Source organism: Dasypus novemcinctus, chromosome 22, assembly GCF_030445035.2.
Source record: "Dasypus novemcinctus isolate mDasNov1 chromosome 22, mDasNov1.1.hap2, whole genome shotgun sequence".
Taxonomy (NCBI): domain Eukaryota; kingdom Metazoa; phylum Chordata; class Mammalia; order Cingulata; family Dasypodidae; genus Dasypus; species Dasypus novemcinctus.
Genome location: NC_080694.1, coordinates 58,514,247 through 58,541,319, shown reverse-complemented (window position 1 = coordinate 58,541,319; position 27,073 = coordinate 58,514,247). Strand labels below are relative to the sequence as shown.

Genomic DNA, 27,073 nt, shown 5'->3' with positions numbered 1-27,073 from the left:
GAAAGAGAAGAGAGAGTGTGTGTGCGTGTATGTGTGTGGCACTCGTGTACTTACAAGTGGTATGGTGTGCCTGTGATGTGTGTGCTGGGGGCCGTATGTGCATGCATGAGTGTGGAGGAGGTGCAGGGTGTATGTGCTGAGTGTGATGAGGCGCATGGTGTGTGTAGTTTGCATGTGCTGTGTGTGGTGTTGTGAAGCACATGGTTTGTACATATATGGTGCATATGTGCAGTGAGCCTGAGTGATGGGGATACACGTATATGTGCAGTGTGCGTATGCTTTGTGTATTGTGTATGTGTGTGGTGTGCACGGTGTGTGTGTGTGTGTGTGATATGTGTATGTCTGGAAGTAAACGGCAGCCTGTGCTGGGTTCCACAGTGTACTAATGCTAGGAGAGCTGCCTCTTGAGACACACTTGGCCATGTGGACCTGTGGGCACTTGTGGCTTCACTCTCACCCGTGACAGGTGAGGATATAGCTCAAGGTCCAGGCTGCCCAGTTCCTGCTGCACTGCCCTCTCTGTTCTCTGCTTCCTGGGCTTCCTTGCTGAGCTCCCGACTGTCTGCTCTTTGGAGGATAATATCTTTAATTCTCTTCTGTTTATGAAGGATGTTTTCTCTGGATGTAAAATTCTAGATTGGAAGAGGGGGTCTTGTTTCCTTCCTGCAGTTTTCAGGTTTTCAGTATATTTTTAATCAGTTAAAACATTTTAAAAGTGAAATCTGAAAGGGAGTCCATGAAGGAGGTGACTGATAGGATGAAGCAAGTTTCCCTCTGAGCATGTCTGAATAGGAGGAATGCGAGTCAGTGGAGGCACAATTCTCTCCTGTTTTGCTGACATCGATGTGTTTTGACTCTCAGTGGATGGAGACAAAGCCTCTGGGAAGAAGACAGCAGCTGCAGTCTGTTTCCAAATGGAGGACCAGCGACCTCCCCAGAAAGGTGACACTCTTCTCTGCCCATTTCACAGAGTTTCTTCTGCTCATTATGACCTCACAAAGTCCATGTGAGAGGATTTTCCATGGAAACTTGTCAGTGTCTTAGAAATGTTCAAGACAGAAGGAGGGAAACTAGGACTGCTATGGTTTTCCTTCAGAAGAACCCTAAATGAAAGTATCCAGTTGCCCTGGCTCCTCACATTTTTAAAATTTTTTCCCCATGTTTGTACACTTGTTTGTATATCACTTGGAGGTGAATATGGAAAGAGATAGTCTATTACTGTGTCATTTGAAGCAACAGGAGCCAGATCAGGGGAGGGAAACGAGATAGGATCAATGGTCTTGAGTCCTTGCATCTTTGGACAAGAGTCTGAACACTTTGACTTTCACTGACCATTTTTTGAGAGAAACTTTTTACTTAAGCAGGGGAGGGGAAGGACAAAGAGTAATCACCACTGTTGACTCAGAGTCGTGTCCCTGCCACAGGGGACAAAATCCCAGAGAAGTGTGGGGCAATGGGCTGAATACCTTTGCAATTTATACAGAGAAGATTAATCTAATTTTATATTTCTTCTTGCATCAATTTTGATTTTTAATTATTTTTATATTTTTAATTTTCCATTTTCTGTGGTTTCAAGTTTATATATGCACATACATATATGTTTATATATAATAGTTTTTCTATATATCATTGATAAGCATTTTTTAGCATTTCTTTCTTCTTTTTGGCTCTTCGGATTTGTTCCTTTTCCAAGTTTTTGAAATCTTCCCCTTTTCTGATAATCATATTTCATGATACACATTTTGCTCTAACTGAAATCCCTGAGTTTGACATGTAGTATTTTAATATTATTCATTTTCAAGTACTTTAGAAATCCCTATGGCTTTATTTTTATTTTAAAACTTATTTAGAAGTAATTTGTGGTCTTCCTTGAGCAATGTGGAGAAGAGAAATGAACAAAAGTCAGAGGCCACCCCTAGGCAGTCACTGGACCATGACTTCCAGCCCTCCTCTGCCCTTCCTAGGGATTTCTTCTCCATCCCCCTCCAAATCATGGCCTTATTCTCTCTGCCAGCTGTTTTCACGAGGTGTCTGGTAGCTCTCTAGGTCTAGTCTCTTCTTTTTTCCTTTGGAGGGTTGTGTTTTGGAATCTTTGGGGGAGGCTATACTGAATGTTTGTTTGTATCTGTGTGTCCATGTGATTCCATTTTAAACATGACTCCTTGGTTTGAGATGTTTTAAGATTGCCCAAGTACAGTGAATTAAGTTTGCAAAGCAAAGCAAGGGCTGGCTGGTGGCAAAGATTTCTCAGGGGCTTTGCTCCTCTTCCTTCTGTTCACTTCCAAGTTTCACACAGGGCCAAATTTTTAAGTTGTCCCAGGTATGGTTAGGGGTCCCTGTAGGGCTTAGGTATCAAAATGTTTGAGAGGATTCCCACTCAAAAACTCCATTGTCAGATCCCTGGGTTTTGATTTGTGATGTTGCTATGCCCAAGGTGGTAAAAAGGAAAACCTTAGACCAAATGTCCTTCAAGCAAATCTGCATCAGCTGCTCAGTGCTATGTCTGAGGACCCATCTACACTAGGCCGTTACTGTGGATGATTCATTCTTTCTGCCAGATCACCCATGCTTTTAATGAAGTGTGAAGTTTAAATACATCTTATCTAATGTATCTTCTTTTAGACCTAATATTTGTTTTCAATAGGAGTTCAATCCAGGAAACCAGTCAATTAATTTGCTAGGCATTAATATTCAGGGTTTTTGTTTTTTCTTCAGTTAATTGTATAACTGAGGAAATACTTCACACTTGTACATAGAAAGCTCCTCACTATTTTTCATAGTAATATATGATGAACAAGCCATTGATTTATAAATATCTTATTTGTGTATAATCTTTTACTACTTCAAACAATAATGTAATAATTTTGTTTAGTGATTTAAAATTATAAGAAATATATATGAAACACATTATATTGAGTATAATTAACTGCTGATTTCTAAATATGATTGTGGTCTTGGGAAATTGAAGTCAATTGAAACACAACTAGAGGATAATCTAGGAACTTTGTAATATAATGATTTTGGTGGCATATGAATTTGATTAAAATACAAATACAAGATTGTCCCTCTATATCAAGGTGCTTATAATATTGTGATACATGGGGAAAATTCAACAAATGTAAGTTACAGATTATACTTAACAGTAATTTTAAAATATTATTATAGCAAAAGTTAAACAGGAATTATATCAATGCTGCAGGTCTACAAAGAGTATGGGATTGAGTTTTATGAAATGTGAATATGATCAGGCTTTTATTTTTAGATTTTCTTCATTAACTAGTAGAACTCGGTCATGCCATTAAAAAAAAATAGAATTGTGTCAAAATTCAGTTCAACAGAAACCATAATAAAATACCCTCAAGTATATAAGACAAAATAGAAAAAGCAATAAAAAATCATAGATATAATATGTTAGCAAAATAACACTAGCAATTTACAAAAACATGAAAAAAAACACAACAATACTAAATTGGGGCTCTCCCAGGAATGAAAGGGCTGATAATAAGAAATATATAAATGCCATTCAAAACAAAATAAATGCAAGAAGAAAATTTGCCATCATCTCAGTAAATATGGAAATATCCTTTTATCAAATGTAATGCTCATTCACAAAAACAGACCCCTTCATTGACAATGAATGTGTGGAAGGCAGAATTCTGAGATGGCCTCCCAAGGTTCGCAACTTCCAAGGTACTCAGGGTAGAACTAAGAATGCAGAGGTTAGAACTGGATGCCCAGAGAATGGAACCAAGAGCCACAAAGGATTAGTTCTAGGCCCCCCCAAAAATCCAATATTAGTCTGGCTGGACTTCAAAACTCTTAGAGATTAGTTGACTCCTTTTATCCCCCATTTCCCCACATCTTGAAATAGAATGTCTGTATTAGTCAGGGTTGTCTAGAGAAACAGAGCTGACAGGAGAGATCTGTAAATATGTAAGATTGTATAAAATTGTCTCATGCAACCATGGGGATGCACAAATCTAAATTCCATAGAGGAGGCTGCAAACCAGGGATTTCTCCTGAGTTCCCCAGGAGAACCGGCTGTCTGGAGTAGAGATGGGGATTCTCTCTCTGAATGCTGAAATCACTTCTCCTTTTAATGCCTTCATCTGATTGAACATGACATCACTCGTTGCTGAAGGCAATCCCCTCAGTTGATTGTAGATGTAAGTAGCCATACATGCCATCAACTCATGGATGATTAAGGTCCATGAAATGCCCTTGTATTATACTTAGACCAGTGCTCGCTTGACCAAACACCTGGGCAGCATTACTTGGCTGAATAGACACGTTAGCTTAACCACCATAGTCTACCCCTTGTTAACCTGGCAGCCATACACATCACCTTTAAGCATACTTAAACTCTAAATAAAAACAATAATGGACATAAAGATATATATATATATATATATATATATATATATATATATATATATATATACTTTTTTTGCCTAGCAATACTCAAATGTCCTGAATACAACCAGAAATACAGTAAATTCCCCAGAATAAGGTGCAAGTCCTTGGTAAAATTCACTCTTAAATTTATGTCAGATGATAAGGGGAAAAGATAGGGAAATAAAGGTATTCATTTTGTGTACATATAAAAACATACTCATAACAAAACTAGAAAGTACTATTCATAACCATTACAGTCCTTGTTTCTGTAATTGGTTGTAGTAGTTTGATATTATTTTATGAATCCCTGAAAGAAAAAGATTATGTTGCTAAAGCAATCTAGTCCTTTGGGTGTGATACGCTTTGATTGCATTAAATGCAGATGAGGTGTCTTTGAAAAGATTATCTGTTAATATTGAGTTAGGGCTTTGTGTTGTTATCCGGGCAAAGTGTAGGAGGGGGAGGGAGTGGAACTTATGGGAATGCCTTATATTTAAAATGTATCATGCATATAATCTAAAGCTCCTTTAAAACTACAAACAACATTAAAAACATAAATAAAATAAAATAGACATGAGACAAAGCACTTGGAAAGCAGGCTCAGTTTTCTGGGTCATTTGAGTTGGGATTATATTTCAGTTGCTAAAATCAGTTGCACATATTCCTGTTGTAGCACAGTTTCTGAAAATCTGTTAAGTACAATACTGCTTTGAATTCCTACCTAGTGCTCCAAATTCTGAGTGGCCCTTCCTAAAGCTCAACTGTGTCTTGACCCTAGCTGGGTTAACTATCGTTGTTTCTCATTATTTTGCCCAGTTCCAGGTTTCTGCTCCTACCGTTACAGATTGTCCTTCTTCCTGCACGTCTGCACTGTAGTGGGCACAGCACAGAGCATGTGTCTGAGTCTTATGATGGTGGTGATGGTGAACGGCACTGAGCCACACAGTGTGACCAACTTCTCTGCAAACCAACTCCAGCTCATGTTAAGGTATCACAAAAATACTATCCACGGTAAAAAAATTAAAATCCTGTCGTGCTTATTTGTGCAGAGACTAAGCAGTACCATATTTAACATGAGGCATTTATAATTAGAATAATAAGCTCAAGTCTTGATTAGCCTTGCTGTAAGGATCTTAAGAAAACGTGACCTATGATTAAAATATACCTCAATGTTTATGAAGGGCTTTGTTGTGTGACTCCTTCTATATCAAGAAAAATAAAACCCAAGATGTAAGGCTACTTTAGAATCCAGAAGTTTGAGAAAGAGAAAAAAAGGGAAAGTATTTTAAGCCAGAAATAGAAGGTAAGGACACATTCTTTTTATTTAAGTTCTTAAATATTCTGTGTATTTACATGTTCCATTAATCTCATCTCTGGAGGGTAATGTATTCTTACTCATCAGAAAATGTACGTAATGGAAATGAGTGGAAGGGATTTTTTTTTACTCTATTCCGCCTGTATTCCATTATGATTATAAAGCAAATATGAACATATTTTCTTGTTTTCACCCCCTTTTTACATTGATGATACCACAGTAGATGTGATGTGCTGCATCTTGGTTTTATTTGTTATATAGAAAATGCTTTTATCTTTTCAATCCCAATTATTATGTAAGATGTGACCTAGAAACTTACTTTACACCATATTTTCTCCCTTTTTTTCATTTGACTTTTTGTTAGTTGAATTATTTCTACATTGTAAAAGTATATAATAATTATATAAATTCTATTACCTTTATCCCACTACAGTTTTAGTCCCAGATCTATGGTTAAATGTGCACTATTCCTTTGGGTGATGTTGTCCTACATCACTCAAGCTTTTGTTAACTAAAGCTTGTACTTATGTCAATTCCTCAGGAAAATGAGTGGGTGCGATATTGACTACACTTGTTTGACCTTGACACTTAAAGAACAACATGGCTGTAAACAAAATCTTGGGGCTCTGAACACTTTCCCTGAGTTACTTGAAGGTGTTGCTGGGCTATTTGTGTTTCTCCACTGTTTTCTGACAGTGAATTTTACCATTAAGAATTCTCTTGCCAAATGATATTTTCCCTTGGTCTTTCGATTTCACTCAGTTATACTGTGTAAGTCAATCTTCTGAGGTTTCTGGGGATAATCCCTCCTGGCACACTATTTCCTCTCCGATATGGGCCTTTTAAACTGAAAAGACAAGTCATATGCCCTAACACTCCCAACACAAAAGGTTGGGTCAAGTGTAGGGCTATAGTTATAGACATATGAATTCACAAAGGAGGAAGATGGAGAATAAAAAAAAATGAGAGTGTCTCTTCCAAATATAGAGTAAACTTCTTTTTATTGATTTTCCATTTCTGAACAAAATGAAGTAACAGCAACTGGATTATTTCCCACCTAAAACCTCCAAGAAACATGGAAAATTTATGGTAGGGTGGTATTCAAGACAATGGATGAAGCAGTTTGGCACTGTTTATGAATTCCAAAAGTAGATATTAGATTGTGTTTATAACCTGGTCTGTTCTTCTGGGTGTATTAGATTGTATTAAATACAGAGTTTTCACTACTGATTAAATTATGATTAAGAATTTGACTGGGCCACATCAGGACGATGCCGAATTCCTGTGCCCTGGTGGAATTCACAGAGAAAACATAGGCAAAGGAGAGAGTTTGAGTTTTTGATGCTGGAGCCCTGGGAAGTAAATAGAGAGAGGAAGAACACAGAGGAAGAGAGCTGCTGCTGAACCCAGAGAAAATCAAGCCATGGGGAGAGAGATGAGCCCTGGAAGAAATATGAGCCTGATAGTCTACAGCTGACTTTGTGGAGACACAGAGCTGCTGAGATCAGAAAGAAACAAGCCCCTTGGAGAGTGATGAGCCTATGCCAGGCTACAGCTGTGATCAGAAGAAGGTGGGTCCCTGGAGCCTTAAGAGGAAGGAGAAAGGCTGAACCCTCGCAGATATTGCCAGATGGCAATAGATTGTGTCAACAGATGGCAACAGATTTTGAGTGAGAAAGTTATCTCTTATGGTACCTTGAGTTGGACTCTTTACAATCTGGTAACTGTAAACTTATATCCTTTATAAATACCTACAGATTTCTGTACTTTGCATCGACATTCCTTTGACTGACTAATAACTGGACATTGGGTAATAAAGAATAGTGATTGATAGAAGAAGGGAAACAAATGAGTCATACTCTTGGATGACCCCAGATTACCAACTTGAGAGGTTTCCAGGTCACAATACAAACCAGTAGGACCCAAGCAGACCCCACTGGCATCCCTAAATTGAGGAGATTGAGCTGATGGTCCAGGGAGGCCAAGGCAGCTAGTATTTGCAGGACAGGGTACACTGAAAAGGAAAGAGCTCTTCAAACACAGAACCCTGAAAATTCGTAGAGCATACCATAGAGTTTTCAACAGAACACAGATCTACATATGCATATGAGGAAAGTCTGAGACTGAAGAAAGAACGAATCACAATGCTTAGATGTAGAATGACCAGTGCTCCCACAGAGTTGGAAGTAGTACAGTCCCCCAGCCACTTTGACAAAGCTACTGATTCACAGGGCACTGTGTATAATAAACAGAAGGATCTTGCTCACTATTGCAGAATAATTAGTTCTAGAATGAAGACTCCACCAGATCTACCTAATAAAGACCCAAGAGAATGAAACTGTTTCAAAATAGCTTAACTGAATCACAGGGGGGAAAAGCATAAGAATATGGATAAGAATACAAAAGTATTCAGCATCCAACAAGATAAAATCCACATTGTGTAGAATCTAATAAAAATGTTATCAGGCACATAAAGTGGGAAAACATAATCCAAAATGAGGAGAAAAACCAATCTTTTGAAACTGACTTAAAACAAAAGCAGGGACTAAGAAGTAGCACAAAAATGCATTTTGAAAAGTAACTACATTCAATGATGAAAGGCTGAAGACATTCCCCTAAGATCAGGAATAAGAAAAAGGTGTCTGATTTCACCATAACCATTAAACATTGGAATGGAAGTTCTAGACAGAGAAATTTGCAAGAAAAAGAAATAAAAGGCATTTAAATTTGAAAGGCAGAAGTAAAATATCTTACATAGCTTACATGATCGTACACATAGGAAACTAAAAATCATAAAAGAATCCACAAGAAAACTATTAGAGCTAAAAAGCTAAAGAAGAAATTTAGCAAATTTGCAAGTTAAAAGATTTACATGCAAAACTCAGTTGTTTTTCTATACACCAAAAATGAGCAATCAGACATGGCAATTAAGAAAAAATTCCATTTACAATAACATATAAAAGAATAAAAATTTTAGGTATAACTTTAACCAAGGATGCGGAGATTTAAATACTGACAACTACAAACACTGTTGGAAAAAACTGAAGAAGACCTGGAGAAATAGAAAGGCATCCATAAGGATTGAAAGACAATATCATTAAGATGGCAATACCACCCAAAGCCATATGCAAATTTAGTACAATCTTAATAAATATTCTAGCCACATTTATGTAAAAATGGAAAAGATGGTTCTCAAATTCAAAACGAATTGCAAGGAGCCTGAATAATCAAAACATCTTGAAAAATAAGAAGTTGGTCTCACTGATTTTAAAACTTACTACAAAGCCATATAATCAAAACAGTGTGGTAGTTGCATAAGGATAGATATATAGAACAATGGAGCAGAACTGAGAATTTAAAATGAACTCATATAGCCATTAGCCATCTTATTTCAGCAAGTGTACCAGGAAGGGGGAAAGAATAGCCTCTTCAAAAAAATGGTGTTGGAAAACAAGACACTCCCATGTAAAAGAATGATATTGGACCCCTACCTCACACCCTATATCAACATTAATTCAAAATGGACAAAATACCAAAACTCAGGAAACAAAACCTTAAAACTCCTACACAAGTGCATAGAGGAAAACCTCATGACCTTTATATTTCACCATGATTTCTTATATATAATGGCAAAACAATGAGCAACAAAGGAAAATTAGATAAAATGGACATTATCAAAATTAAAAATTTTTGTGCATCACAGAATTTTATCAAGGAAGTGAAAAGACAACGTAGAAAATGGAAGAAAATAGTTGCAACTCATATCTCTTATACGGGTTTAATTTCCACAATTTATAAAGAACATTTACAACTCAACAATAAAATGACAAACCTAATTTAAAATGGGCAGAGGATCTGAAGAGACATTTCTCCAAAGAAGAAATGTAATGGACCAATAGTTCCATGAAAAGATGCTCAACCAGAGACATGAGCAGACATCTGCACACCAATGTTCTTAGCAGCATTATTCAATATTGCTAAAAGGGGAAAAAACACAGTTGCCCATCAGCTGATGAATGGATAAACAAATTGTGGTGTATACACACAACAGAATATTATGCAGCTGTCAGGAGAAATGAAGTTGTGAATCATAAGACAACATGGATGACCCTGGAGGACATTATGTTGAGTGAAGCAAGCCAGATCCAAAAAGACAAGTACTGTATACTGTATGCACTATTATGAAGTAAATTTATTGTGCAAACTCATGGAGTTAATAATTAGAATACAGGACGCCAGAAAATAGAAGGAGGATAGCAAATGGAAATCAGAGGGTTCATCTGTATAGAATTGTTAAAAAGGTGTTTGTTAAGCTTTGGAAATGAATAGAAATGGTGAAAGCATATCATGGTGTTTGTAACTAGCAGTGCTATTGTATGGGTATGACAGTGGCTGAAAGTGAAAGTCCAAAGTCATGCATATTACTAGAAGGAATGCTAAAAGTTGTAATATGGTCTGTACAAGATAGTAAAACTTCATGTAAAACACGAATTTGGGTAACATTGCATGTATAAGACCTTTTACAAAATATAGCTACAAATATACTAGAAAGAATGAAAAGAATAATAGCTAGTAAAGCAGGGGAAGCATAGAGAGATTGAGAGATGATGAGTTTTGTTTTTATTATTATTATTATTATTATTGGAGTAATGAAATTTCTCTAAGAATGATTGATGTGATGAATGCACAAATATGTGATTGCACCCAGTGCCACTGACTCTACTTTGGATGGATTTGTGCTTTGTTAGTGTGCATCAATGGGTATTGATTTGTTGAGAAAAAAATAAACTGGAAACGGAAAAGAAAAAAGTCACTCAATATCATCAGTCTTCAAGGAGATGCCAATCAAAACCACAATGAAATATTCTTTCATACTCACTAGTATGGCTATTATTTTTTAAATGGAAAATAGGTATTGATGAGGATATGGAGAAATTGGAACCCTTATTCAATGTAGGTGGGTATGTAAAATGGTGCAGTCACTGTACAAAACAGTGCAGTGATTTTCAAAAAGTCACATATGGAATTGTCAAATGATCTGCCAAGACAAATGGAGGAAAAGCACATGAAAAACGTTCAGTATCACTATCTATTAGGGAAATGCAAATCAAAACATTAAGATACCATCTCACACCACATATATGGCCATTATTTTAAAACAAATACAAAAACAGAAAACTACATGTGCTGGAAATGATGTGGAGAAATAGTCACATGCTTTCATTGTTGGTGGGAATGTAGAATGGTGCAGCTTCTGTGGAAGACAAATTGGCCATTCCTCAGGAAGCTAAATATAATATAGAACTGCTATATGATGTACCAATACCTCTACTAGGAATATACCCAGAAGAACTGAAAACAGGGGCATAAACAGACTGATTTGTACACCAATTTTTATAGCAGCATTATTTACCATTTCCAAAAGATGGTGACAAAACAACTGCCCACCAACTGATGAATGGATAAACAAAATGTAGTGAAGAAGGATGGTCCAATGATGAGTACTTGATACTAATGCCTAGGCTTATGAGCCATTGTGCCTTGAATTTCAAGTAGGCGTAGAGCTGCAGGGTACTTAAAGGTTACCTCCTGAGAGCCTCCATGTTACTCACATGTGGGCTCTCTCTAAGCCAAAATCAGCATGTAAATGCATTACCTTCACCCCAGCAAAGGGACATGACTCCCGGGGATGAACCTACCTGGTGCTGAGGGATTACTACCAATCACTAACTGGTGATGCATAAGAAAAGGACCTTGAATAAAATGGAAAATGGTAAAGATGAATTAGTTTATATGGCTAAGAGTCTTCAAAAAAGAGTTAGGAGGTCATCAGAGGGGTTGCACTTATGCACATCTCTTCAGGATCCCACAGATAGTCAAAGTAGCTACAACCCCAGGTACTGGTGCTCTTGAAGGCTACAGAGACTCACAGGTTCTATGGTCATGGCAGATGAGTCTGGAGTTCATTGTCTTGTCAGTGGGCCCTAGTGTGGAATTTGTGTTCCTGAGTGTGATGAAGTTGGACTCAGGTGTGACCTGTTTACACATGCCTCTTCTATCACTTTTACTGAACCTGCGGGTGACACTGGGATTGGTGTATATTCAGGAGACTTGAATCTCTGGATGGGCCATGTGCCAGCTGGGACCTGAGCCTCAGCAGAATTGCAACTCCTAATCTCTGGATCATTGGACTTACCCAGGTCAGCTAACAGGAAGGTGAAGATGGTCAACAACCACACCAGGAAACTAAGAGTGCCTACAACTGAAAGCAGGAGAATCATATCCATCAACCACACAGGATCTAAGACCCCTCTTGATATAGAAGTGGAGTGGACATCACCATCCCAGGTTCCACTGGATGGAGGAATAAAATATGGATTAGAGTAGACTTACTGGTATTCTACTATAGAACTATTGTGACTAGTAATGGAAGAAATCGTATCACTGATGTGGAGAAAATGGCCATAGTAGTTACTGAGGACAGGGAGAAGGAAGAACAGATTTATGTGGGGACATTTTTGGGACTTGGAGTTGTCCTAAATGATACTGCAGGGAAAGATGCTGGACATTATATATCCTGCCATAACCCACTGAATGGACTGGGGGAGAGTGTAAACTACCATGTAAACTGTTACCCATGCAGTGCTGCAATGCTCCAAAATATACTCACCTAATGCAATGAATGTGCCACAGTGACAAAAGAGGTTGTTGATGTGGGAGGTGTGGTGGTGGGTGGGGTGTGGGTTATATGGGAATGTCGTATATATTTTTTTATTGAAGTATATCATTCATACATGAACACATGTAAACAATAAGTGTATAGTAAAGATTGTGAACTTACAAAATAAACATACATAACATCACACAGGGGTCTCATACATCACCCCTCCACCAACTCTTTGCATTGGTGTGAAATATTTGTTGCAAACTATGCAAGAGCATTGTCAAAATATTACAACCAACTATATTTCTTATCTGGTTAACAGGGGGCCTGGGAGTACCACAGCACAACAAAGTCTTCAGGGATTGCTGCAGCAGGACCACCAGCCCTAGGGGGAGGGGTTCCACCTCTACTTCTGACCTCCGTGTCAGAAACCCAAAATTCCACCTCTTGCAGGAATCTCCTCTGTCACTGTCTCACCAAATCGACTTCCAGACACCTCCCACCCTGCAAGCTCCTGAAGCTCAGAGCTTGGGAACTCCCCAGCACAGCAAAGCCTTCAGGAATCCCTGCCACCGGGCTACCAGCCCCAGGGGGAAGGGTCCCACCCACAACCCTGACCTCTGTGAAAGAGACCTAAATTCTACCTCTTGCAAGAATCTCCTCCATCACTGTCCCACTGAATCAACATCCAGACACTTCCTGCCTTGCAAGCACCTGAAACAGCCTGGTCCAGCAGGACTCCAACCCTACTCCTGTAGTATTTTTAATCAAATCAAAGACACAATGTAATTTCTCCTAAAAATACTTTGCCATGAATATCTAATGGATGAAAGCTTATAGAAACATATTTACTATGCTGTCATTACACCTAATTAATAAACAATAATTGCTTAATATCATCTAAGCCAGTCATGATGAAAAATTTTCTACAGGCTTGAAATTTATCTTTTTATACTGGTATATTTAAAAAATCTGGATCTAAACAGGATCCACATATGGTAACCAATTGTTACAGTTCTCATAGCTCTTATTCTATCACAACCCCTTCCCTCACTTTCCTTTGCTATTACTTAGGAAATACAAAACAATACAGGGTTATTTACAGAGTCTCTCATCATTGATTCAACCAAATTCTTCTCTTTAGTGCCATCTGATTTCTTTCTTTATCCCCTTACCTCCAGTAAATTGCTACTAAGACACAGAAGCTAGATTAGATTCAGTATGAGAATGCTTCATAAAGAGATTCTAGTTATTTTCTACCCATCTGTCAGAAGAATGTGATAGCATGTTGTCTCACTCTTAGTGATGGCAAAATTGATCAGTGGGTTCAGATATTCTGGACTTACCCATTAACAAAGTTCCCCGTTGACCTTGCACCTAAACTTTTTAGTGTCTGTTAGTAAATCATTACACCTAGTATTGCAAAATGGTGATTTTCCAATTCAATTATGTCCTTTTCATTTGTGATCTGAAATTTTTCTTAAAAAAAAAAAAAGAGTATGAAAGGATTGATGCAGCCATGGTGGATGGCATGGAGGGCTTGGCCATCTGCTCATGAAATTTTCTTGTGCCCCCGGACCTACTCAAATCAGATCTAAATTGAACAATTTCTATTGCATGATGAAATGTTTCTGAGTCTACTTGAACTTGCACCTTAATGACAGCATCCAGGTCTGAGTGCAGAGTAGCTTCATCTCCTTTGGTCAGATGCTGTTCTGTATCTGGAGCCAGTAGCTTACCAGGAATTTCCTTCTGAGTGGAGTGTGTGCTTTGTTTCAGGTGCCAGATCTTGCTGCAAAATCCCAGGGATCTGAGCTTTGACTCTCCTACTGGAACTGGCTAATGCCTCTACATGACACCTTGGAATCTTCCACTTGTACTGACAATTGGTCCTCCTACAAGCCCTTTATTTTCTAGACCCCATTTAAAACTGGCATCCTTCCTGAGTCATCTGAGGTGGACAGTGCAGTGGGCCCAAGTGCGATGTATGCTGCCTGCAAAACCTGAGGGGTTTTATGCCTTTTTCTACCGAACACTGTGGTTCTTTCTTTCATTGAGGTAGGAATATAAAGAAGTGATACCTTGACCCTTAGATTGGAGAAGTCCTCTGGGCATATCCCAGATGACTAGGTCATGGAAACTACTCTTTTGTGTAGGTACCTGACACTGTGTAGACTTTCTTCCTCCCTACAGAGTGTGTATATTTTACAGGGCATCCAGAATCCTTGCCACTTCTTGCTATTCTGGTCCAGTTAACAAGATTTCTCATGGATACAGTGGGGCAATATGATGTTCCAGGTGATCAAGGTCCCTTCAGATTTATTAAAAAGGGATTTAGCAGTATCACAGTTCTTGCAGAGATTGGGAATGGCTGCTGTTGTCTATCCCAAGTGAATGCAAACTTCTTCTTATTCTCCTTTCTGATGACTATTCCAAAGAACACAATCTCCAGATGTGTTCATCCATATCAGCTAAGAAAGCCTGTGTTTATCATTCTTGTTAAGGATATCCCAGCTGGCAGAGCATATGCAAGAGAGCATACCTCAAATGAAGGTAGCCCTTGTAGCACATCTACTATTGGATTATTTCTGTGATAATCCTCAAACACCTGCTACATTCTCATTTTGCTGGCCCCACACTGGTGAGTTGAATGGGAATATATTAGTGACCATCAGCCCAGCATACTTTAAGTCTTTAAAAATAGAATTATTTTTTGCCATCCTACATGAGATGCAGTATTTATTGCTTTTGAAATACTAATTCAGCAGAAGTGGACCATTTTGGGAATTCCCATTTGTCTTAAGAGGTATTATATCTCTGGTATTTACCCAGAAGATCTGAAAACAAGAACACAAAATGATAAATGCACACCAATGTTCATAGCAGCACTATTCACTATTGCCAAAAGTTAGAATCAACCTAAATGCCCATCAACAGATGAATGGATAAATAAAATGTGGTATATACATACATGGAGTACTACTCAGCTATAAGAACAAATACAGTACAAACACATGTGATAACACAGATGAATCTTGAGAATCTTACATTGAGTGAAGCAACCCAGGCATTGAAGGACAAATACTACATGACCTCAATGAAATGAAATAAGTAAACCAAGCTGCCTCAGAGAGCTAGAGACTGGATGATAGGCTTAAAGGAAATTGGGAGGTAGAGGAAGGATGTAAGCTGATACCTACATGGGTGAAATCTATGATAAGCTAGAGGTAAGTATTAGTACAGGGAAGGGATAAAATGGGAGCATAGGGATAAATTTGGGTGGGGCTGCATGGGTTTTAGGGGTGCTAGGGATAGGAGGATGGGTCAGATTGCCCAAGATAGGGGAGAGGGTGAGGGGAACATTTGATCATGGGAGATTGTCAGATATGTGGTTGAAATTGTGGTGCAGAGAAAACTCTTTAGAAAATGTAATATGGAAAGTTGCATGTTTGGGATGCTTAAGGGGGGGCATCTGACACAGGGCAAGCTTCAGAGGAGTGTATGAGTGCTCATTTTGAATAGTGGATTATATCATTGGGTGGAGACCCATAAAATGAGAGTGAAGGTATACCCACATCCTGGGGAGGACTGATGTTCTTCAAACAGAGGGAATTGTATCTCTTGAGAGAATCAGTGGCTCCCAATGGGTTAGGGCAGTCAAGTATGTCAAGCCCTCAAAATTTTCGCAAGTATCTCTCAATATGGTCCTTCAAGTACTGAAGATTGATTGTCATGGTGGGCCCTGAGGGGAGGGAGAAAGAGGTGTTGAATACATGGAATCAGGGTAACTGTGGGGCAGTGGAACTGTTCCACAGGATCATGCCATGATGTATATAGGTCATGTTAAATTACACCAAAAATGTATAAAATTCTGTAGACTAAAATGTAAACCATAATGTAAAACATAAGATAACTAAAAATTTAGAAAATTGTATAGTCTAAAATATAAATCATGATTTAAACCCAAATGGAACCATGTTTGAAAGCTATCATTTCAATATCTGTACATTAGCTGCAGCAAATATAATATGAACATGTAAAAAGATCACTGTTGGGGAAGTGACAAAGGATTTGATGTTGGATATGTGGGAGTACCATATATTGTATATGCGAATTACTGTGACCTAAAACTTATGTCAAGAGAAACTTAATAATCAGGGGGAAAAAAATCCAAGAAAGGAGGTAGACACTGAGGAAGAAATGGAAGAAATTGCCTTGCCACTGTACATACAGGGCAATACCTGTAGCAGTGATGAAAGACAAAATGTCAAAAACAAAACGTTTTTATTTTTTCATTTCTTTGATACCCCAATTTATTTTTCCTTTAATTAATTTTTCTAAATTTCTATGTATTATATATCTAACCTTTAAACCCATCACTATATTCCATTTTTCTATTAATGGAACCTGGCAATATATTGGTCTTTCTTTTTGAAGAAGTTTTGGGCTACAGAGAGGTTCAACTGTGGTGGGGGAGGAGCAGTTGTGTGAGATGTCATTGGTGGGGGGCACATGGTTGGGAGGGAGTTCTCCAGGACATGTATACTGGGTACATAAAAAGGTTTGGATATTTTCATAGTGGTTTCAGTTGGAAACAACAGATGAGAGAGTGTTGAATTCCTGGCCAAGGGAGCTCTATCATTTTCCCCAATGAAACAACAACAATCCCCCAAGTGCAATGAAAAGACCAATAAAGATGGATGGTCCAATGATGAGCCCTTGATACTTGATGGCTCTGATTATGAGCCTGTATGCCTGAAATATGAACTAGGCCTATAGCTGTGGGGTGCCTAAGAGTTACCTCCTGAGAACCTCCATGTTGCTGAAACGTGGCCACTAAGCCAAACTCAGCATGTAGATACATTGCCTTCCCCCCAGTATGTGACATGACTCCCGGGGATGAGCCTCCCTGGCACTGAGGGATTACAACCAAGCACCAGCTGATGATGTAACTACAAAAAGACCATGAACAAAGAGGTCAACTCAGACCAGCAGAATATCTCAGCCTACATGTAATATCAGGGGTTAAAAACTGCTTTTTGACTTTGGATAAAAGGGTGAAATGGAAAGGACAAGTGAGTTTATATGGCTAAGAGTCTCCAAAAAAGAGACAGGAGGTCATCAGGGGGTGATGCTTATGCATGCCTCAGCAGGGTACCAGCAACAGCCAAGGTAGATGGAAACCATGTGCTGGTTCTCCTGAGGGCTGCAGTGACCCACAGATTTTATCATCAAGGCAGACGATGTTGGAAACTGAGGCACAGTGGCCTCTCAAGGAGAGATGTGCTGTCTCCATGCTAGTGCTGTCTCCATGGCTAGGCTTGCAACCTAAGAAGTGTGGCCATTAAGAGTTCCCAGCAAATGGGATGAAGCTGTTAAAGGCTGAAAGAAAAGATGAGCACATACCTTTTGTAGTGAATAGAACACTTAGACTTTGTACCTTGAGATAAGATTTTTTAAAATTCCTTAGACTATGGGTAATGCTGATAGTTAATACGTGTTGCTGCTTGATGTCACGTACATTATGTGTTTATGCTTATTGGCACATAGGCTATGTATGCCTGCTTCTTGTCATGTACACTGGGGTATAAAGAGAGCCCCTTGTAAAAAATAAAGTTGCCTGAGGAGTTATTACTCGCTGACCCCCTGATTCCAGCTCTCTCACACGTTCCTCCCCACTTTTCTCTTTCTTTCATTCCCAATACCCTTTGGGTCCAAATCTCCAACAAGATGGCTCTGGAATTCAGGGCCATGTCAGTTGGCCCTACCTTGGAGTTTGTGTTCCTGAGTGTGATGGAGTTGGACTCAGATATAACCTTTCTACACATGCCTCTTCTGTTACTTTTATTGGACCTGTGGTTGGCATTTGGGTTGGTATATACTCAGGAGACCTGAATCTCTGAACTGTCCATGTGATGGACAGGTCCTGGGCCTCGGGAGACTTGCCTGAGGACTTATCCTGGCCAGCTGACAGGGAGGTGAAGAGGGCCAACCACCACACCAGGGAGCCAAGAGTGCCTACAGTTGCAAGCAGGAGAATTGCATCCATCACCCATGTGGAATCTAAACCCCCTCTTGATGTAGAGGGGACTGGACATAGCCACCCCAGGTCCACAAAATGGAGGAATAGAGTATGGATTAGAGTGGACTTACTGGTGTTCTTCTGGGGAACTATTATGATTAGTAAGGGAAGAAATTGTAATAGTGGAGAGGGTGGCCATGGTGGCTGCTGATGGTCGGGAGAGGGAAGAAGAGATATGGTGAGGGGGCATTTTCAGGATTTGGGGTTGTCCTAGGTGGTGCTGCAGGGATGGATGCTGGAGGTTGTGTGTCCCATCATGGTCCACTGGGTGAACTAGGGGAGAGTGTGGACTACAATGTGGACCACTGTCCATGTGCTGCAGTAGTTTTCCAGAATGTATTTGCCGGGTGCAGTGGATGTGCCACAATGATGGAAGAGTTTGTTGATGTGGGAGGGTTTGCATGGGTGGGGTGGGGAGCATATGGGCCCTCATATTTTTTTAATGTAACAATTAAAAGAAAATAAAGAAGAAGAAAAAAGAGGCATTATATCTCAATCATAGTAATATATTCCTGTATTGAAAAAGTTTCCTTGTCCAGTCTTACACTCTGCCTTCAACATCCTCATTCCATATTCCAGGTAGGCTCTTCTTCTTTATTTAAAAGATTTATTTATTTATTTATTTCTCTCCCCTTCCCTCCTTCCCAATTGTCTGTGCTCTGTGTCTATTTGCTGCATCTTCTTTGTCCGCTTCTGTTGTTGTCAGTGGCACGGGAAACTGTGTTTCTTTTTGTTGCATCATCTTGTTTTGTCAGGTCTCTGTGTGTGCGGCACCATTCTTAGGCAGGCTGCACTTTCTTTCGTGCTGGGCAGCTCTCCTTATGGGGTGCACGCCTTGCGCATGGGGCTCCCCTACGCAGGGGACACCCCTGCATGGCAGGGCACTCCTTGCGAGCATCAGCACTGCGCATGGGCCAACTCCACATGGGTCAAGGAAGCCCAGGGTTTGAACTGTTGACCTCCTATGTGGTAGACAGATGCCCTAACCACTGGACCAAGTCAGCTGCTGGCTCTTCTTGTCTCTATGCTTGTTGGTGAATAATCTCTCCCCCCCCCTTAGCAAGGCTGCCCTATACTAGTTGGACAATGTGAAGACCTCACCTAGTAATTTGTCTAGACAGTATTAGAGAAAGTGAGGAAGAGAACATATGTAGGCACATACTGTTTGCAAGTCATCTGTACCAACTGCACCTTCACTGTCTTCTAGCAAAAGCTGGTGCTATGCCCTAGGATGGGGAATTGAACTACTCCCTGCAGGATGAGAACTTTCTTGCCTACCCAGGACTTGACTCTAGCATGAGAAATTTGCTGTGGCTCAAATCCAGGCTTCTTTGACTTTCTGCTACTTTTATAGTCAACTTCTGAGTTTGATCTTCACAACAGGTTGCCATCTAAGTATTGAGTAGAAAGATATCTTTCTATGCTGCCATTGGAGTTTTTCTGAATTTCATACTGTGCTCTGATGTAATTGGCCAGCTGAAATACTTCGGTGGAATTAACCAAGAACCCATAAATTTTGAAGTTCTTGTAACTGCCATTTCCTTCAGATTTCTCAAACTGTAGAGGTATTGACCAAGCCAGTACATTCCTTCCACGCATTCCCCATTCTCATGTACCAACTAATGAAAAGTGATATATCAAATTAATATCGTGGAAATCATTTCCTGTTGATTGACACAAAATATTGACATGGAAATGATACAGGACTCATAATACAAAGTTCCTTAATGGGATCCCCAGAAATAATGGTGTTTTATTAAAGGCTGAAGTGTTTGTAAGGACAGGCTGTTGCTACAGTCAGATAAATGCAATGTCCTCTAAATGGGAATTCCCCACTTCCAGCCTACTAGTGCAGGTGGGAAACACAGGTTTTATAATGCATATCATGACTTCTTAAATATCACCTGAAAACTTCCTTCCTTAATAAGAAAGCTCAGTAGTTTCACTCATAAACAGTTCATTCTCAGTACCATGTGGATTCCATGTTAAAAATTCACTTTCAAAACCTGTTATATGAAATACATTGTACTAGATACGGTCTGTTTGCTGGTAATGAATGACTTGTACACAAAGACACAGGAACAGAGATCCAAGGGTCTAGACTGAAGCCAAGGATACAGAAAGAAGAGCAAACAGAGGGTGCGTTTCTGAGCAAGAGTGGGTGCTCAAGTTGTGGATTCTCAATGACTAGATGTTAAGTGGAGGAAACTTGTCACTTCTGGCCAAATGATCAAAAAGCTGAATTCAGAATATAATGAAGGTAAATCCCTTTATGTTTAAAAAAATTCTACCCCAGAGAGTCTCCTGCAATTGCTCACTCCAGGAGAGCAGCATGCAACAGTTTCCTGAATTACCCTCATACCTGCCAGTTTACCTAGAGCCAAGAAAGTGAGTAAGAAGGCCATAGGCTGAAATGACAAATTCTGCAGTGATGGTGCTCATGCACAGTCCTTCCAATGTGTAGCCACATACACACACCAAAACCCAATTTGCTATCATGTGAATAAAACAGTACATAATGAGCTCCCATGCAGGCTTAGTCCCCAATATTCTGTCCTATATGCAAGAGGCAGCATCCAATGTGCTGTGATCTCAACCTACAAACCTATTCAAACACTCCCCTTTGGCCTCCAAATACCTAGTGTTCCAAATTGATTGACCAACACCTGGTGGGCTGTGATTATGAGCCTATGAAACTCTAATGTACTGTCATATGGACCCATCCTAATTCATCATTATGCGGTCATGTGGCCCTAAACGAACATTCATGTGGATAGACCAAATCATCTTCCAGAAAAGCAAATCAGCTCCATAATCTCATGACATTTCTTGCCTCTCTCATAATCATTATTGTGTTATTTTCACTTATTTCCCTTCATTGTTCAAACAATACAGGAGTTTCTCCCCTTCTTAGAAATATTACAGTCACAAAAGTCTAGTAATGCAAAACAACAAAAAGGAAACCTTTTTATGTGATTAGGATTTCAGAGAAAGCAAACATAAATTTCTTTTAAAAACTCATTGCAGGAACCAACAGGATGGCGGCAGAGTAAGGAGCTCCTAGAGTCAGCACCTGCTACAGGGCAGCTCGTAAACACCCAGAACTCTTTGGAGCTAGCTGAAGCACCTGTTCAGGGGCTGCAGGAGGCCAGAAGAGCATCCTGCCACATCCTTGGAGGAATGGAAGGAGGGGAAAGCCCATCTGCTGAGAAGACTTATGAGTAGAGTGCTCCAAGTCCCAGAGGTCACTGTCCATCCTCCACATGAGGCACAAGCTGCCTTGGGATCTGTTCTGTGGCTGGAATTGAAAGCTCCACTTTCCCAAAACAGGAGAGGCACCAACTTCAGCTACTGAGGAGTAAATTTAGTGGGATAAAGTATAATCCCGAGAACAGCTGAAGTTTGAGCCCATCCAAGCCAGAAAGAGGCCGGGAGCCACCATCTTAACTCCATGCCTGACATGAGGGAAGGGGGGCGGACTGAGAATCCCAGTGCTGGTGGGGACCAGCTTCTTTCCATCCAGGTCAGATTGCAGTTCCAGTCTAAGCCCAAACCCCACCTCCAGCAGGGAGGAAGCTGCTGGGACCTGTGCCAGTCTCTCTGGGAAATTGCCAGCCAAGACGCTGAGGCCCATGATTATCCTACTCTGGCAGCATGAGCAGCCCCAGGAGCTATTTTGTGGCTGGAATTGGAAGCTCCATTCCCCTAAAAACAGGGGAGGAGGAGACATTGGCTGACAATTTTGGCTACCGATTGGTAGACTCGTCTGGCTAAGATATTGCTGAGGAAGCAGAGAGATTGAATGATTGCATATTGAAGGCCAGGACTCAGGAATATTCTGAGAAGGAAAAATTTATTATGACCAGCCGGGCCCAGGAACTCCTGTCCAAAAAGCCAAGCCCTGAATAGGATTTCTGGGTCCCTTTTATACAAAGGATACAGGAGCAAGGAGTCAAACAGTGCTTTTATGAAAAAAGGACTTCTCTTTGTTAGTTTCTTAGAGTTTTAAGTCTTTGTCTGAGTAAGAGATAGGTTTTGAATGAACATATGCCCCACATTCCAGGTAAGCTTGAATTTACATATCCCTCACATTCTATCTGGATGTAAGTTCAAATACACATTTGGTCTGCATCCTCCCCGATTATTCAAAGCTTATAGAGCCTATATCACTTAATTGGTTTTCTGGGGACTAGGTATACTTGGATATAGAATAAGATAAGTTTGAATTCATGCACAGGCCATATTACTTACCCCTCTGAGGTCAAGCTTAAATTTATTAAGCTTTGGCATCACTATTTCTGGCATTATGAGGTGGGCTATCTGTGTTTTTACTGCATTATTTATTAAAGAGCATATTCTAGTTATTATTAAGGAGAAGAGGCAGGGAAATATGATGAGAGCATAGAAGGAGTTTCAGCTGTTTGCTGTTTTGATTAATTACCCCACCTATCAATCCCCGAGTGAGGGCCCAATGATAAAGTCCTTGGGGGATATCTGGGGCTTTTCCTTGTTCTCAGAAGAAGTCTTTGTTCTGGACAGCAGAATCCTGGGGGTGGAGGTCTTCCAGCAGCCATCTTGGGGTTTAGTGATGGCCACGTGAACTTTCCACCAGGTTCCAGATCTGTCTAGTAATTCCCTGTCTTTCTAGCCTGCTCTATTCCCCCTGAGAGCTTTTACACCTTTAATCTTAAAGGGGTGCTGAAGGGAGATGATCTTTCTTCTGTAGCTACTTCCTGCTGGTTATGGGCTGTAGTCCCTACCTGACAAGGTGTAAAAACACTGTTATTCTATTTTGATTGGAGGAAGATGGATCTGGCTTCCTGTATGAAGCCAGATAAAGTTTTCATATGGCTAATTAGATGTTGATTCTGAAAGAAATAAACCTAATTAGAATTTTGAGAATATATGGCCCCTCTAAGAGGACACTGGACCACAGAAGTTGAAAAGATCAGGTGCCTGCAAAGGCAGCATTTTCCTAAAGTTGGTGGGAAACATATATATATTTATAAACTTGTTTTATGTGGTTCGTCAACTTCAGAGAGAAATTGCAATAGACAACTGGGTTAGGTACAAATTGCCAATATCAGTTTTTATGGTAGAGGAGAGGAATGAGAAGTATTTCTCTGTTCAGTTAAGCTAAAGGAGATGAAAAGAGGCAAGGTTTTTAAAGAGACGTTTGGTTTGCATTTTCCTAGCAATAGGAATTCGGCCTAGAGTTAAAGGAAACAGTTGATTTTGACATAGACACTACTTAGCTTTGTCTTTTGAGGAGGTATCTCAGGTTGTCCAATGACTGGCACTCATGTGTTTCATCAGGTGCTTCTGGTGAACTGGCATTCCTGGGTAGCTGACTTTATTCAGGATTAGTACACCAAGCTGGACATTCCTTTACCCTTCTAGCTGTGGGAGTGATCAGAACTACAGAGTAAAGTTTTCATATTTTGGCTTTAATTGAGCAACTCCTGATAAATTTTTTGACTGTTTTTACCAGACTTTGTCTTTTGAAAAACCAAGGTAAGGGCTGGTAAGGGCATTCCTCCCCAGATGAGTGCCTTGGTGAAGTTCATGAAGGACTTTTCACTGCACTGCTCCTGGCAGGTAGACCTCACTATTTCCAATAAGCCACCCATCAGTTTCTAGGGTGAACCCCATGCTAGCCACCCCGGTTTGTTTACCTTGGATATGCTGTGGAACTTTAAGTACTAGTATAGGTGCTGGAATGAGGGGTAGGAGGGAAACCTGGGTTGAAAGTATGACACACCCTTATTTGCACCTTGGGCATTTCTAGTAATTGGGGCTGCTATTAATTAACCAAATACCTGTAAGCCACTGGTGGCCCTGGACTCAAGCACATTCTTTACCAGGTATTGGGTGAAGACTGTGAGAGGTTGCCCCCAAGTTAATTTGGTGGTTTTTTCAATTAAAAAGCTGTTGGCATCACTGATTTTAGGCAAGGTGGCCTTTTTTTAAAATCTTATAGACATATTCATTAACTACTCAGAAAATGAAATTGAGCAGGACTTTTAACACATGTTCAATGTCCTTCAACATATGATTTACTAGAAGTATTACCATAGTCATCAGACAAATATGTAGAATAGCATATAGGTACCGTAATCAATTGTAATTAATGTACTACTCAATAAGACACAATAAATCTTTTCTTGAACTGCAATTAATAGCTTTAAGTTTCAGGTTTACAATAACATACTGGTTATTTCTCCATGGGAGCAAGCTATAGTGCCAATTGTGTTTAAGTTCTACTCACAGTTCTCTTGTATTCATTGCTCCACTCTGTGTGTTCTTCACAGAAGTTGCAGCACGGTTTCCCCTAGAGAGAAACTAGGAAAGTAGATTTTACCAGCCGGGTGCATAGTGCTCTCTGGTTCTATGAAACAGTGCCAGTCTGGAGATGATATCCATTTTACATTTGGCTGTATCAAGTCACTGTTGGCTGCTGCAGGAGTTTGAAACTGTAAAGTAGTTCCCATCCACTTCAGGAGCATGACCAGAGATCTAGTAGATACTTTTATTCTTTCAGCGGTCAGTGACCAATCCAGCCAATAACTCGCATGGAGAAGTACCCTGTAGTGTATTGGATGCCTAGTTTGAATGCACAAGAGAGTTTGACAATACTGAAGTTCATCTCTTGATTTTTATATATCTTTTAAACATGTTAAATGCAATGTGTTATATATTAAATGAACATTTAGTACTTTGCTTTTTACTTTTACACTTTTACCATGAAGACATTAATTACACAGGTATTTTATTTTAGCAGTAGAGGAAAAACCACTTTTTCTATTTTAAAATGAAAACTGAAGACTCCCGAAAGAATCAAGGTAACTTTTCATCACTACCACTTGAATATGCACATTGAGGTGACTTCCAGACAGCTTTTGTTGTTATGAAGTTATTTTCTCCCTTAATACTAATTTAGATTTTTAATTAATAATGGCTTTTTAGAACTAGCCATTTAAATGCTTCAATTTGGAAGATGCTCTTACACACTTTTTATACTTTAACACAATTACAGAGACTGGTTAATTTACCTTACAATTAGCAAATTTAGGAGAGGGCAGATTTACATTTTTTAACTCAATTTTATTAAACATGAATCTACTATAGTCTTTATCATTTTAAAGAGCCAATACATATAATGTTTAACCTATTAACTTGATATCCCATAAACCAAAGAGATAACATCCAAGCCAAATAAGCTGAAACTGTTATTGTTTAAACAAAGAATGTTGTTTACTTTTTTTTTTCTTTTTTCTTTACAGTGGCTTAAAACCTCTTGTCTGATAAAATTCTAAAACTGTGAATAATCTTAAAAGCATACTGACTTCTAGGCTCTGGGATATATTATTTAATTTGCTTTAGTTATAATTTAGTAAGGATTTTTTTTCATAGCTTTTAAGGATTTTCCCTTTCCTTACTGAAATTTGGTAATAAGATTAGTAATTACCTTTATTTAAGGCTGTTAAAAGGTTTAAAATGGGAAACTACAGGAAAACCTGTCTTCATTCCCCAGCTTAGAAGACAGAGTTTTAATTTGCTAAACCTGGCCCCTTCCTCAGAGTTCTTGTGAAGAGAAGGTCCTGGGGGATGAGCAGGTCAAAGAGCTCAGAAAAAAAAATTTATTTTTCTTTCCCAATAGGATTTATATTCCGATTTCTATATGATCTTTCCATATCACTTAGCCTAATTTGGGTTCTTGGAATATTTATTACATATATAACTGCATATTTAATTTGTTAACAATTTGAAGAGTTTTTTTTTATTTTTAGCATTTTTTTATTGACTTTGTAATAATATTACATTAAAAATATATATATATGTGAGGTCCCATTCAACCCCACCCCCCTCTCCCCCCCCAACAACACTCGTTCCCATCATCATGACACATCCATTGGATTTGGTAAGTACATCTTTGGGCACCTCTGCACCTCATAGACAATGGTCCACATCATGGCCCATACTCTCCTCCATTCCATCCAGTGGGCCCTGTGAGGATTTACAATGTCCGGTGATTACCTCTGAAGCACCATCCAGGGCAGCTCCATGTCCCAAAGACGCCTCAACCTCTCATCTCTTCCTGCCTTTCCCCATACCCATCGTCCACCATGTCCACTTTTCCCAATCCAATGCCACCTCTTCTATGTGGACATTGGATTGGTTGTGTCCATTGCACCTCTATGTCAAGAGGAGGCTCAGATTCCATATGGATGCTGGATGCAATCCTCCCATTTTCAGTTGTAATCACTCTAGGCTCCATGGTGTGGTGATTGTCCTTCTTCAACTCCATCTTAGCTGAGTGTGTTAAGTCCAATAAATCAGATTGTAGGTGCTGGAGTCTGTTGAGGCTCAGGACCTGGCTATCACATTGTCAGTCCAGAGATTCAAATCCCCTAAATATATCTTAAACCCCAACATTAACTGCACCTCCAGCACATTAGCATGAAAGTCTTATGAAGGGAGATCCCATCTGAGTCCAGATTCATCACACATAAACACCATTTCCAAAGAGGGGCCATCTCCCCTGGTAGTTAACCCCATCGGCCATGACCCTAACTCTCATGGGTCTCTTTAGCCTTCAAAGGAATCAATATCTGGG

The 27,073-nt window shown here is 39.5% G+C and overlaps 1 pseudogene; it reads left to right on the top strand.

Annotated features, from left to right (window-relative positions):
- Positions 1–914: 914 nt before the first annotated feature.
- Positions 915–27,073, top strand: part of LOC139437349 (sodium-dependent phosphate transport protein 1-like) — a 232,146-nt pseudogene continuing 205,987 nt past the window's right edge.